Source organism: Balaenoptera borealis (assembly GCF_965194805.1).
Source record: "Balaenoptera borealis genome assembly, chromosome: 4".
Classification (NCBI taxonomy): domain Eukaryota; kingdom Metazoa; phylum Chordata; class Mammalia; order Artiodactyla; family Balaenopteridae; genus Balaenoptera; species Balaenoptera borealis.
The window spans coordinates 33,499,595-33,511,933 of NC_138861.1; the positions used below are offsets into that span (position 1 = coordinate 33,499,595).

Sequence of the window (12,339 nt, forward strand, 5' to 3'; positions counted from 1 at the left end):
TAGAATAATATACTGTAATAAAAGTTGTGTGAATGTGGTCTGTCTCTCTCAAAATATCTTACTGGACAAATGTAATGCCTTTTTCATCTTAAACTATGCACTTATGCACTGTGGTTGTAATGTTTGTGGTTTGAAGTGAGACAGCAAAACTAACACAAATTTCTTTTTCCTTCTTCACACTTTCACAGTTAGAAGACTTCTTATCGTAGATCTTAGCAACCTCAGCATACAATTTTTTTCTTGCCTTGTTAAATTGAGAACTTTCATTTTTTCACTTAAAGGAAGCACACAGCTTCTCTTTGGCATATCTGAATTGCCAGCATCACTACTCTTGTGCTTTGGGGCCATTATTAAGTAAAATAAGGGTCACTTGAACACAAGCACTGTGATAGCAAGCTTTGACAGTTGATCTGATAACCAAGATGGCGACTAAGTGACTAATACTCTGGACACAGGATGATTCATGTCACAGGTGGGTCAGAGCGGGAGGGCGGGAGATTTCATCACACTACTCAGAATGGTGCACAATTTACAATTTATGAATTGTTTATTTCTGGAATTTTCCATTTAATACTTTTGGACTGCGTTTGACCATGGTAACTGCAATCACAGGCAGTGAAACCACGGAGAAAGGAAACTACTCTAGCTGGAATGGACACACTGCCGATAACTGAGATGAGAAAGACTATAAGGGGAATGCATTTAGAAGGAAGATCTCAAGGGCAGTTTTGGACATTTTAAATTGAAGATGCCTATTGGTGGATGAAAGAAGTTCAGGGAGAGGAACAGAATTTTTGGTCCAGGATGACATTTAAAACTGTGATATTAAATGAGATGAAATTTCCTAGGTGATAAGTAGAAAATAGTTCCCTGGGGCACCGATGCATTAAGAGATCAGAGACACGAGGAAGAAGTGTGAGCCAGGGAGGTAGGACAAAAACAGACGAGGTATGCTGAGCAGTGAAGAGGAGGAACTGATCGCCTGCAGCAAACGCTGCTGGTTGGTCAAGTTCGACAACGATGACAAATTAATCATTGGATTTAGCACATTGTAGGAAATTGGTGACTTTGCTAAATACAGCTTTGGTAGAATAGTAAGGATGAAAGATTAATTGGAAAAGATTTAAAAAAGATTTTAAATTTGAAACTCTATGGTTACTATTTATTAACTCAAAATCATTTAAAAATTGTCAGAAGGTAGGCTACAAAAAATTGTAAGTGGGAAAATAAGCAATCACTATAAGTGATGCATATTCATTAATAGCCATCTACCAGCTAGAAATATGCTGAGAAAATAGTTGGGATAGATATGAAACTGCTGACTGGAAAAACAAGGCAAAACTGTAACTAGTAGAATTCACACTATTGACATATGTTGGCCAAAGAATTCTGTTTATATTGTATGGAATGAAGCAGGGTCTAATATTAGCATGGGATATGGAAGAAAATTAATCTACTAAAATGGGCTTGAAGCAGCATTTTAAATTTTTCCCAGATTGAGCTGTGTTTGAAAGTTGAGATTATAACCAGCAAAGAGTTATACTGACATCTTTGCATACTTCTAGAAAACACTGAGAACACAACTATATATAAAATAGATAACTAATTAGAACCTACTATATAGCACAGGGAACTCTACTCAATACTCTGTGATGACCTGTATGGGAAAAGAATCTAAAAAGAGTGGATATATGTATATGTATAACTGATTCACTTTGCTGTACAGCAGAAATTAACACAACATTGTAAATCAACTATACTTCAATAAAAATAAATAAATAAATAAATAATCACTTTTAGGGAAAAAACACTGAGAAAGCCAGCTTTATATTCGGAACAATGTACATGTTTCACAAAAAATATTTATGAGCAATTTATACAACAGTGTTCTACTTAAATATGGCAAAAATCAAAATTAACAGTGTTCAAGAGACAAAATCAAATCGACAGACATTTACTGAGTATTTGCTATTATGAAAGTCAATGTGGTGATGTCTTGTGGAATACAAAAATCATATGGTATGTCCCATATTTTGCTTTTAATGACCTTAAAGTGTATTTGAAAAGAAAAAGGGGGGAAAAGGACTAAATGCTAAATGACTCTGTGTGATTTAAAAATTAGTGAAAGAGAAAAATCTAATAGCTGTCATAAGGTAGCATATGGTTAATAACATGATCAGGGAGGCTTTCGTTATTATAGAATGCTTTGAAAGGGCAGTGATTGACTCAGTTTAGTAGACTTTGTAAAATAGGTCAAATTGTGTTCTCTTATTAGACACAGTTACTCTCCTGATACTCAACATCAACTAAGGGAAACATATGAACAAAAATTTCAACAGAACTGCTAACCAATCATATAAAGGTATATGATTAGAGCTAAACAGCAGATAACTTTATTAAGAAGATTTAAGATTGGTTTAATAGACCCAGAGCTTTGAACTGAGCTTTGAAAAACAGATAACATCTAGAAAGGTAAACCAGAGAACAGAGATAAAAATAGCCCCAAGTCTTTTTTACAGGACTCCACACAAAAGTAAGTATTGAATATTTGTAGAGAATAAGACTTCATTGGAAGGATATGATAAAATAAATGTTGTAGTATTATTTTATGATTCTGCTGTCAGTAATACACCAAAAAGAGGAGAGACTTAGAACACCAGATTAACAGTATGTGTCTTTAATTAAATATTGCACAAATTCCAAATATATTGATGAACATTATGTTTGGCTACTTCAATAAAGATGTCTACACATTTACAAAAATTTAAAACAATCAAGTGCTATGTTTGCCATATACTAGGTGGCACCCTACTTAAATTACAAATATGATATTTAGGGAATAATAACTATGTCTGCATTGCTACCTTTGCAAACTAATATGTTATTCAAAGTATAATTTTTAAAAAGTTAAAAAATCATGAATCACATAAATATATAGTGAAAACATGTCAAATATACTTAACTCATTAATGAGGGAACCAGTAGAACAATGAAGCTACATCAAAAAGCATCAGAGAGATTTATATAGTCAAATTTGAATGGCATGTTGCAATAACTTGAAGTTAGACATAAAACTGATTAATGTCCTACAGGGCAATAAAATAGTAACCTTTTCTATCAGATATCAATTGTTTGCATCTCTAACAGACAACTCTGAGAACAAACAGAAAAAATCTCTGGTTAAAACCTTGTTAGAGTAAACACATAATTGCACAGGCCTAATCATGGGTTAAGTAGTGAATCAACTTAAGCATACCATATAGAGAAATAATTTTGGGGTGGGTCTATTAGGCAATGCTCCAGTGTGACATTGAAAAGGCATGCAGTCACCCTTTTCCCTTATTTACAAATAATATTAGGGTAGGTTTTTTTTTTTTTTGAACAGACTTTCCTTGTGATCATAAATAATCATCAGAGATTATACTGTTTATCACAAAAGGCTGGTCTCATGTTTCATCTATATAGATTTGACAAGAAGCTTTAAGTAACATATGTACATATCCTTTCTAAATGGTCTTCTAATCTAGAGTTATATAAAGTTGGAAGACTACTAAATCCACAGAATTTAACTGTGTGGAGATTTCATTAAAAGTATAAGAATGAACTTTTAAAAGCTTCCAATATTTAACTTTCTTTTTCAAGTTATGAACCAGACACAAGAGGTTCATCTCCACCAAGTTTTGCTTGCAGTACAGGTAATGTTGATGAATTCCTTTCTCCTTGAGATATTCAGAATCTGCTGAGGTTCCTGAACTGTCAGGAAATGACCTTCCTTAATATCTGTAAGGCAAGGACCCTATTTTTAGACCAGTATCCTGGAGGGGCTATGTAGACATTGGTCATATGAAAGGTACAACCCCTTTTCCTTAATTGTGGGCTTTTTAATGTGTGAATAAATAAGATTTAGTCTCAAATATGACACTCTAGCCATATCCTTGATTGTACAACTGATTTGCTTAATTATACTCTGGTTAAAAAAAAAGAACAGAATCTTAGTAGATCTATGTAAATAATTATATTGTCATGAAAAGTAGAGATTCAGTATCTGCTCCTGTCCACTGATAGGTAGATCAGTGAGAAAAAGATAGCATTTTTTAAAAGTATCATTTCAATTTGCAAAAACATTAATAGAAATTGCTTGCTCATATAGCTATCAGAAAATAGTACATTGAAAAATATTACCAACAATATTCCAAAATGAATAACCACAATTAAATTTTCCTCATCAGTTCATTCAGTCCTACTTAGTCAATTATTTTTCCATTGGCTCTTGGTCAGCAGTCTGGTTTCATGAAGTTGTATGCTTCTTGATTAAAAAGAGCTCTTGACATTTTTAATCAGTCTCCTGTCTAAATGATGTTGGTTTAGAAGCCTTTACTCAAAATCCTTTCCCTCGAAGTATCAGTGAGTAGTACTGTCTTTCTCTGATGCCCTAAGAACATGCTTCTTTATTGAGGAGCACATTTCTAGACTGTAGCTTATAATGAGCCTTTGGGCAAACATGAGAGAAAAGTATAAACCATCTGTTGATGATAAGACTAAATGACAGTGATTAATTTATTAGAGTAAAACATTATGAGATTTAATGGGAATAATATTCTCTGTTGGATCATAATATATAATGATATCTTAAGGATGGATTTGATCCAGGTTTCCCCTGTGGGTCAAACATACTATGAACTATAAAGGCATTGCCTCAATCCTGGAGCCTTCGAATTCTTTCTGTAATGTGGATAAGCCCTGAAACATATTTGTATTAATAGTATTTTCCTGTAAGAAACTAACTTAGGGAAGGTATAGTTTTTCCTGATTTGACACCTATTCCCAACAGCTCTTACAATAGTGTTAAGCTAATTAAGAAATGCTGAGCACATCAAACAACCTAATTATTACTAGTATTCCTCCTTTAATAAGATGAAAGAAGAATCTTTGTAGGTACTAGGGACCTCTGGAAAACTCCACGCATTATTTACGTATTAAAGATATCTTGAAAAAAAAAATTTTCTGAATATAGGATCTGATTTTAGAAGGGCAAAATCAAAAGAATCGTTAAAGGAGATTAGACACTGGGTTAAGAGAGGAACATAAGTGTCTAAAAAAATGGTTATAGCCTGGCTACCTAGTAAACACAAGGTCAAAAAAAATATTTTAAAACAGAAATAGCAAAAGGTAACCTAATTAACCTAATTGTAAGATCCCTTCCCTCTTTCAGAAGTAATTTTTGTTCTTCGTTTTTTTTAAAAAAAAAATAATCAAGGGCATTACAAAGACAGCAGAACAAAAAATTATTCTGATGAGCTACAGAGTCTCTGCTGTCTGAAAATTATATAAAAGCTAAAGAGTAACATTTTATTATTTCTTAAGAGAAGCTGAATATTTCAAGATCAATTTTAGCAGAGAGAAAATCCGAATTCTGGTATTGCATTAATATAATATTTGACAATAAAGAACTCATAAACCTTCTATCCCCCTTGTGAACAGACCCATCAAAACTGCCCCAACACATTGCGTTGCTTCTTTTCAGACACATCCTTTTGGGTATTATAATCCAAGTCAAAGAAAACTCACTTTCTTTAAACAACTTGCTATAGCCACTCAAACTTTGTCATCCACTATAGTCTTTCATATTCTAGAATAAACTGAAACTTTATTTTAGGACAAAACTATTCTCTAGCTCCTTTAAAAAATACAAAAATGCATTCCATTACCTTGTATATACAAGTTGTATTTATTTTCTGTCAGTTTTCTGCATACATTCTCATCCATCCATGTTAACTGCCACTTTTAACCAAAGTACCAAGTTCTGCTTCACAGCAAAAATGAGAGGTAGGTAATTGAGAACTCTCTTATATAAGCATTTTGGCAGATCAGAAAAGTTCAGGAGCACACATTATAAAACCTCAAAAGTCACATTCTTTTACACTCTTACAGTGGCAAAAATAAAGATGTTTATTAACACATCTCAAAGGTATAGACACTATAATATTTTAAAATAAACCTTATCCTTGAACAAATTTTCATTGTTCTATGTTTCTTATAATCTATGTCTATGAACAAAGGTTATCTATTAATTAATTCTGATATTAATCAAGGTCTTAAACTTAACTAATCTCTTAAAAATTTTGTGTAAGTTGACCAAAAAAAAAAAAAAACCCCACAATAATTTGTTTAGTTTGTGTTTGTTTATTTATTTATTTATTTATTTTTGTCTTTTTTTTTAAACTAAGGTATAGTTGATGTACAATATGCACAATATGTTTCAGGTGTACAACAAAGTGATGCACAATTTTTCAAGGTTATATTCCATTTATAGTTATTATAAAATACTGGCTATATTCCCTGTGTTGTACAATATATCTTTGTATTGTATAAACCAGGGGTCCCCAGCCCCTGGGCCGTGGACGGGTACTGGTCAGCTGCCTGTTAGGAACCGGGCTGCACAGCAGGAGGTGAGCGGCAGGTGAGCAAGCAAAGCTTCATTTGCCGCTCCCCATCACTCCCCATTGCTCGCATTACCACCTGAACCATCGCCCCCAACCCCGTCCATGGAAAAATTTTCTTCCATGAAACTGGTCCCTGGTGCCAAAAACGTTGGGGACCACTGGCATAAACAATCATTATTTATATTTAAAAGTTTGCCCGAATTATAATTCAATTAATTGAACACATAATTTTACATATTTTATAATTTAAAAATTAATATGGAAGAATATTAGTTAATCTGGGCAATAAACTAATATAGACTTTTAGGACATTCATATTAGCAGCCTCTTCATGAGAAAACAAACCAAAACCTTAAAAAACCTGTTTTTTCATTTACTTTACCCTGATAAAAGTTAGGAAAACTGCATAGAGCTGTTTTTAAACCCCCAAAGAGACAACTATCTCATTTTCCCAAGGATTCATTTTGAGCATATAAACTTGAATCCTTATATAAAAACACTTCTGAGCAAAGTTGTTTTTTGTTTTTTTTCCCCCCCGAGACAAGTTTTATTTTTCCCTTTGAAAGCTTGGGATTCCTCATTTGAAGCACAGGACACAGAAGATTGTTGAGTAACTTTTTTCTCAATTCTCTCAAGGATGGTGCATAGCTAATACCACTGTGGGTGCAACAGAGAGAAGTTAATAAATTACATGCAAAGGATGACTTAGAGAATTAAGGTTTAATCTCTGTTGTCTGGGGAGGACTCCATAAGAGCACATACAAAGAAACAGAACTTTCACTTTTTTCTGGAAATTCTTGTGCTTTTAAGTATTTATATAAAACTTATGTTTTATGATATTCTTTCAATGGCAGAATACACACAATGACACTCAGATGAGAAATAGAACTCTTTGTTACTTATAGTTCGAAACAAGAGAAAGCTGCCAGGGTGGGAGGGTGAAGCTGGGGCGAAGTGAGAGTAGCATCAACATATGTACACTACTGAACGTAAAATAGTTGGCTGGTGGGAAGCAGCAGCATAGCACAGTGAGATTGGCTGGGTGCTTTGCAATGACCTAGAGGGGTGGGGCAGGGAGGGTGGGAGGGAGGCTCAAGAGGGAGGGGATATGGGGACATGTGTATGCATATGGCTGATTCTCTTTGTTATGCAACAGAAACTAACACAGTACTGTGAAGCAATTATACTCCAATAAAGATCTATTAAAAAAAAGAGAGAGAGAGAAAGATGCCAGGCAGGCCACACAGGAGGTTGCACCTAGGGAGAGATGAAAGCAAGTTGGAGCTGTATGAGGAAGCTTAAATATGGCAACCCTGGTGGGGTTACATAGGTTTCACAGACTCCCTGTGGGTTGGCTAATTTGAATAATTTTGGCAGCATTTGGTACATAGAGGTTGTCCCTAGTTGTCTGGTACCCGGCCCCAGAGTGATTAGGAATGACGTATAGTGACTTGGAGTTTGAAAGCCCCATGAGGGAAGTGGTGGCTGTGTAGACTTAACCAGCAGCTCAAAAAGGGGAACTGTCTGGCTTCTAGCCAGGACCTCAAAACTGGAATAAGGTAGCATTAAAATAATAAAATAAAAACAAATGACATTATACTTCATTTGTTTCTATAATCCAATCAGAACCAAAGATCTCTAATTTAAGATAATTTGTAATCCTGCTTATTAATACACTTTGAAAATAAGACAATATTTCAAATATTCCACACAATAAGAGGGAAAGAATTTTCTCAATTATTGGCAGATGGACACACAGGTAACGTCTTAGCTCAGGCTGCTATAACACAAAACATAGACTGGTGGCTTAAACAGCAGATATTTATTTCTCACAGTTTTGGACAATGGACGTCTAAGGTCAGGACTTCAGCATGGCTGGGTTCCAGTGAGGGCTCTCTTCCTGGCTTGCAGAAGACCACCTTCTCCCTGTGTCCCCACCTGGCAGAGGAGAGCAATCTCTCTAGTGTCTCTTCTTATAAGGGCACTAATCCCATCATAAGGGCCCCACCCTCATGACCTAATCTAACTCTAATTACCTCCCAAAGCCTTATTTCCAAACACCATCACCTTGGGAGTTAGAGCTTCAACATCTGAATTTTGGGGGGAAACAATTCAGTCCATAGACAGCATGCAACTTCAGATCAACATTAGTCATAGGTCAAAAGTAAATTCAGGGCACAAAATCTCACTGGTTCTGATCCCAAAATCTAGATCTCAAAAATGATGTCCTATAAGCATGACATAATCTCTTAATTGAAATAAGTTTAAATATAGGCAAGTATACTATGCAGGGAAAAAATTAGCACAGTAGGCTTGATGTTGCACATTTCTTTAGAAGGGCCTGCTTGTGGGGTTGACCTTGGCTTCACATGGGAATTTGACTTTTGGAATATTCCCTTCATTATTAGTTGATAAGGCTGTTTTGCATGCTTGGAGCCTGAACTGTGCTGTATCAGTCTGCCTAGGTTGTTTGTAAAAATGTGGTTTATGATGAACACCTGCTCTCCTTCTTGGTGTCTGAGATTTTGGTAATTGTGGTTGGTAGTACAGGTACAGAGTATTTGCATGACCAGCTTCCAACAAAAACTCTCAGCTCTGTCTATTATGCAGGCTTCCCTAACCAGAAAGACTTCATACACATTGCCTAAGTTCATAGCTGAAGGAAGAAGCATGTTCTGTTTAACCCTGGCTGGGAAGAGCTTTGGAAGTTGTGTCTGGACCCTCCAGACCCCGTTGGGTGAGTCTTTTTAACTCTCTGGCTTTGCTTTGTGTCTCTTCACCGTAATAAACCATAACCATGAGCAAAATTAAGGCCCTGAGTCCCATGAGTCCTAGTGAATCATTGAACATGTGGGTGGTCAGGGGACACTTAAAACATATACACGGAAGGCTACAAACCAGATTTCCTGTAGTTTCTCACTTTTAAAGAATAGATGCCCAACATTTCAGTAGAGATCACAAAACTGGATTCCTAAATATTGTCGCCACTTATAGGGAATAACTTATTGACTTTTTGCAAACCAGAACCAGAACCAAAGTCATCCATGAACCAGAAATAAAAACAAAACAGCCCAGGGAAAAACAGGGTAAAATAAGTCAGCAAAGGTAAGTTTCTATTGCCACTTTTGATTCACTCTGGAGGAGCAAACTAAGATATGCATAGATAAAGTTGCTTCAAGGGTCACTTGAAGAACAAGTTCATATAATTCATAGAAAGAGGCATGCTGAGATAAGTGTTCTAAGAGCAAAACAAAACTAGTTAATGCCCTACAGTGTAATAAAATCATAATCTTTCTAGTTATCTTTTCTAGCTGATAGAAATCATTTATATCTCTTCCAGACAAAAATTAGCATGTAATTTGACACCATCTGGGCCTTAATCAGTGACTCAAACAAAGGTACATCCCTAGAAAATGATATAATTCTTAGGTACATCGGTTAGGCAACGCTCCGCCATGACGTTATAAAGAAGCACAGTCAACCTTTTGTTCTATTTTGAAGTTTTAGGTAATTTTTCTTATCAAAGTGATAAAAACTCTATTGGTAATAAACAGTTGTATATAGTATCCTGCAGGGTATACATGGTTATAATTGGAAAACATACTTGAATCAGAAATAAAATTTACTCATGCAATCTTAATTCTAACATTGATAACTTATGACAAAAGGTCATTTGACTCGTTCTACTGAATTAATCATATTTATGAAAAGATTGTGCTATACAGTTACTATAGTAACACCAGAATAAAATAATGGGTAATATAGTTTTCAGTGGGGACGTATCACACTGTATTCATTTTAATTAAACCAGTGAAGAGACATGTGCTTCTTTGAGGTATGAAGTATCATGGAAGAGGGTTCTTCCATAGGCTAAGAATTGTAGCTTTATAAAACGTTCTGTGAATTAATGGAGATAGATACTATATACTATTCACAATTGATACTGTAGTCTGCAATACCTAAGTCATGCTGCCATCTGATTCCTAAATAATGAAAATAACTTTCAATGAGTACATGCTGGGTAAGAGCAAGTTGGATAGCCCAGAAGGAAGGAGGGGTTAATGAATAGGTTTGACAAAAAGAAGGGCAAATGCATTGTGGAAGAAAACTTGATAAAATAAATAGGCTTATCTAATATTTATGAGCCTGACTATTTCATAACACCTCTAGAAACTGAATTGAAGTCTAATAAACTAAAAAAAGAACTCTTTGCCTTTCATTGCACCAGATGACAGAGAATCATGCCTGTGAAATGAAGCATTCATTATATTTGAGCTTGCAAGGAGATTGATATTACTCTTGCTAATTTCTACACCTATTTAAGGACTAGTCTTACCTTCCACATTTCACAGAAGAGCACTGAATATTTCTCAGAAAACCCTTGCATTGATAATGATTAGAGGCTGCTTTTCTCATAATTCCTATAAACATAATCAGGCCAGCATGTTTGCAAGAGTAACACAAACAATCACAAATCCAAGTCCCGATTAATGGGAAGCTAACAGGAAAGAAATATTTGGCAGAAATTCCAGAGTCAAGAGGAGAGCAGAAAATGAGAATTGGGGACAAGCAATGTAATTGTTTTCTATCTCAAAAGATGAAAAGCCTGAATCTTTAAAAACAGCTTGCAATTTGCAATTAGAATTCTTTTTCACTCTTAAGTATTCAATAGGGAAAACAACAGTTATGCCAATGCTGTGACCTTTGAAAAGGGCTTGTAGTTTTCTGGGAGCTGCTATGGCTGGTTAATAGAAATGAGATATGGTCCAAGTTGCTAAAATGCTAAAATCACATAAAGAAAAGGAGGTATAACCTGAAAATCCTTCTTGGACTTTAAGGGACTTTCTCTCCCTCCATTCCAGGGAACAGAGTGACAGCCCATGTGACAATATTGATAACACAAACTCTTCTTTACATGGTACTCTGGTTCTGGCTCCTTCAGTAAGCTTCTCTGGTGGTCACCCCAGGGATGCCAGACCTGAAACTATGGGCAGTTGTTTTCTTTCTGCAAAGTTTTACTTCACTGGGGGAATAACTCCCACATTAATTTCCCTCAAACATCACTCATGTCAGGCTGGAGTATTTAATGAAACTGTATTAAAGGCTTAATAATAATAATAATGATAAGAATAATAATAATGGACTCATTACATAGAAAATTTAAAACTGGATATCAAGTAGTAATATTTCCATAATTTTATACCAATACCCATTCCTAGAGTGTTTCTTTCTGTGGGTCTTTTTTCTCAGTCCTCAACTTGTTGGTAGTTTCCATGTCTCACTCATCTTAAATAAAAACTAGGAAGACAATAATGACAACAATGAAGCCTTTTTTTTTTTTTTGAACAGCTCTTAATCCAAAGCCTTAAATAGTTTTATCTGGCCCCAAGCCAAGATATAAAAATATTAAAATTAAGGTCAATATTCAGTTCTGACACGTCCCAGGCCTATGATATTCAACAACTCAGTTTGAAGCATAGTATTTGTGTTGTTTTACTAGACTCACAACTTTTAAATATCGTGGTCTAATGCTTAGTCTTTTTGATATTTTGCCAGTACAGAGTTTTCCCAGGAAAATATTTTATCAACGTGGTTGCTTCCAATATAAAAAAGGATCTCCCCAGGGTAAATTTTTAGTTCATCCCTGAAGTGCTGAAATTGTCTGTGATCCCTAAAATGACAACCTCTATAGCTTTACTAATTTGAATATTGAAGATCACCTGCAAAAATCAGTGGGACATTTTGTACAAATAGGTGCTCAAGTCTTAAGATGAAAAGGGGAAAAGAGGGTTGCTCTCGAATTTTTAGTGGCCACTTTAGTAAATGACTGTTATGCAAAGATTTTTTTAAATAAAAAGACAAGCCACAGATTGGCAGAAAATATTTGGAAATTACA

The 12,339-nt window shown here is 35.0% G+C and overlaps 1 long non-coding RNA gene across 2 annotated transcripts in view; it reads right to left on the reverse strand.

The window, feature by feature from the left end:
• Nucleotides 1–1,304: 1,304 nt before the first annotated feature.
• Nucleotides 1,305–12,339, reverse strand: part of LOC309627825 — a 54,637-nt gene continuing 43,602 nt past the window's right edge. For both annotated transcript variants that reach the window (XR_014243976.1, XR_014243977.1), the window contains one exon: nucleotides 1,305–8,381. This is a non-coding gene — a long non-coding RNA (uncharacterized lncRNA). The remainder of the gene's footprint in view (nucleotides 8,382–12,339) is intronic.